The sequence below is a fragment of the Lolium perenne genome, chromosome 6 (genome assembly GCF_019359855.2).
Source record: "Lolium perenne isolate Kyuss_39 chromosome 6, Kyuss_2.0, whole genome shotgun sequence".
Lineage (NCBI taxonomy): Eukaryota > Viridiplantae > Streptophyta > Magnoliopsida > Poales > Poaceae > Lolium > Lolium perenne.
Window position 1 is genome coordinate 63,784,741 of NC_067249.2, and position 2,853 is coordinate 63,787,593.

Genomic DNA, 2,853 nt, shown 5'->3' on the forward strand with positions numbered 1-2,853 from the left:
GGGAGGTGGAACTCCCACCTTTGGTGGGAGTCCTAGTTGGGCTAGGTTTCCCCCTCTTATGGAAGGTTTTTGGTTCGGGTCTTATTCGAAGACTTGGACACCAACACTTGGGGATCCACCTATATAATGAGGGGCCAAGGGAGGGGGCCGACCACCCCAAGACCACAAGCTGGCCGCCCCCTTGAAGTGGCCGGCCACCCCCTCCCAAACCCTAGCCGCCCCCCTCTCCTCCATATAGCCCGCGTAGCTTAGCGAAGCTCCGCCGGACTTCTCCACCGCCACCGACACCACGCCGTCGTGCTGTCGGATTCAAGAGGAGCTACTACTTCCGCTGCCCGCTGGAACGGGAGGTGGACGTCGTCTTCATCAACAACCGAACGTGTGACCGAGTACGGAGGTGCTGCCCGTTCGTGGCGCCGGAACCGATCGTGATCAAGATCTTCTACGCGCTTTTGCAAGCGGCAAGTGATCGTCTACCGCAGCAACAAGAACCTCCTCTTGTAGGCTTTGGAATCTCTTCAAGGGTGAGACTCGATACCCCCTCGTTGCTACCGTCTTCTAGATTGCATCTTGGCTTGGATTGCGTGTTCGCGGTAGGAAATTTTTTGTTTTCTATGCAACGTTATCCTACATAGCTCAGGTGTATATAAATGATATACATGTTATGGATGTATTCCTCGTTTGGTCACACAATGAAATTCTTGGGTATTAGTACCATATTGGTTGGTATGAAGTGTCATACAAAACAACGCAATACAAGAATACAATGGCCTAAGTGACTAACAAGGAATATGATAGGAATGCACGTCTGGAACAAAAGTAAAGTGTTATTATGTTCGTCGTTGGCATTCTATCTAGCCCTTAGAATTTATAATAAAGAACTTAATAATTGTTATTTTGCTCTGGTCAAATTAAAACAATGAGTTGTTCATATTATGACATTACTCCATGTACGATGGATAAGTTATTATAAATCTTAATGGTGAAACACACATACATAACACTGACGCAAAAATGCCATAAGGCAAACGATTTGAATTCCACTTATGTGTGGAACCGCCATTTAGGTCATTTTAGAGAAGAACGCATGAAGGAACTCCATGCAAATGGATTTTTGGAGTCATTTGATTTTTGAATCGTCTGGCGCTTGCAAATCTTTTCTAAAGAGAATGACTAAAATACCGTTCATAGGCCAAGAGTTGAATGGGAAACTAACTTAGTGGAAACATATATGATGATGTATGTGGTTCACTAGGCATAGTTGTGTGCGGGAGATTCTTCTACTTCATAAAAACTTCCAACAATGAATTGAGTATATATATGTGGATATATTCGATAAGGAAGAAGTTTGAAACATTTGAATGGATTCAAATAAATTTCAGCATGAAGTGGAAATCATCGTAATAGAAAAATCAAATATCTATGATTTGATCGTGGTGGAATTATTTGAATTACAAGTTTTAGCGAACATCTAAGAGAGTTATGAAATTGTTCTACAACTCACGTTTCTTGGAGTATCATAGTGATGATGAAGTACAGAGAGACGTAAGAAATCACCATGGAAAGTGGAGTCCCGGAGGGACTCCACATAGCTTGGCCGGCCAGCCTAAGGAGGAGGAGTCCCAGGTGGATTCCACCCCATGATGGCCGGCCACCCCCCCAAGGAAGGGGTGGGAGTCCCACCTTGAGTAGGAGTCCCACCTTGGGTAGGTTTCCCACCTTGTGGCAAGTTCTTGAGTTGGGGTCTTATTCGAAGACTTGGAGTCTAACTCTTGGGGGTTCCACCTATAAAAAGAGGGACAAGGGGAGGGTGGCCGGCCACTCTTGCCTCCACCTTGGCCGCACCCCTTTGAGGGCTGGCGCCCAAGCCCCCTCTCCCCAAACCCTAGCTACCTCTCCTCCACATACAACTCCCGCATACGCTTAGGCGAAGCCCTGCCGGAGTTCTCCATCACCACCGCCACCACGCCGTCATGCTGCCGGGATTTCGAGGAGGATCTACTACTTCCGCTGCCCGCTGGAACGGGGAGGAGGACGTCGTCTTCATCAACACCGAACGTGTGACCGAGTACGGAGGTGCTGCCCGATTGTGGCACCGTCAAGATCTTCTACGCTTTTTGAAAGCGGCAAGTGATCATCTTCTGCAACAACGAGATCTAATCTCGTAGGCTTTGGAAATCTTCAAGGGTTAGTCTCTTTCATCCCCTCGTTGCTCACATCTTCTAGATTGCATCTTAGCTTGGATTGCGTTCTCGCGGTAGGAATTTTTTTGTTTTCTATGCTACGAATCCCATCAGCTTGATACGTCTCAAACGTATCTATAATTTCTTATGTTCCATGCTAGTTTTATGACAATACTCACATGTTTTATATACACTTTACATCATTTATATGCATTTTCCGGCACTAACCTATTAACAAGATGCCGAAGCGCCAGTTCCTGTTTTGTGCTGTTTTTGGTTTCAGAAATCCTACACAGGAAATATTCTCGGAATTGGACGAAACGAACGCCCAGGGTCTTATTTTTCCACGGAGCTTCCAGAAGACCGAAGAGGATACGAAGTGGGGCCATGAGGCGCCGACACCACAGGGCCACGCGACCAAGGGGGGCCCGCGCCGCCCTATGGTGTGGGGCCTCCGTGCCTCCTCCGACTCTGCCCTTCCGCCTACTTATACTCTCCGTCGCGAAAACCCTATTACCAAGAGCCACGATACGGAAAAAGTTCCAGAGACGCCGCCAATCCCATCTCGGGGGATTCAGGAGATCGCCTTCGGCACCCTGCTGGAGAGGGGAATCATCTCCCGGAGGACTCTACATCACCATGATCGCCTCCGGACTGATGTGTGAGTAGT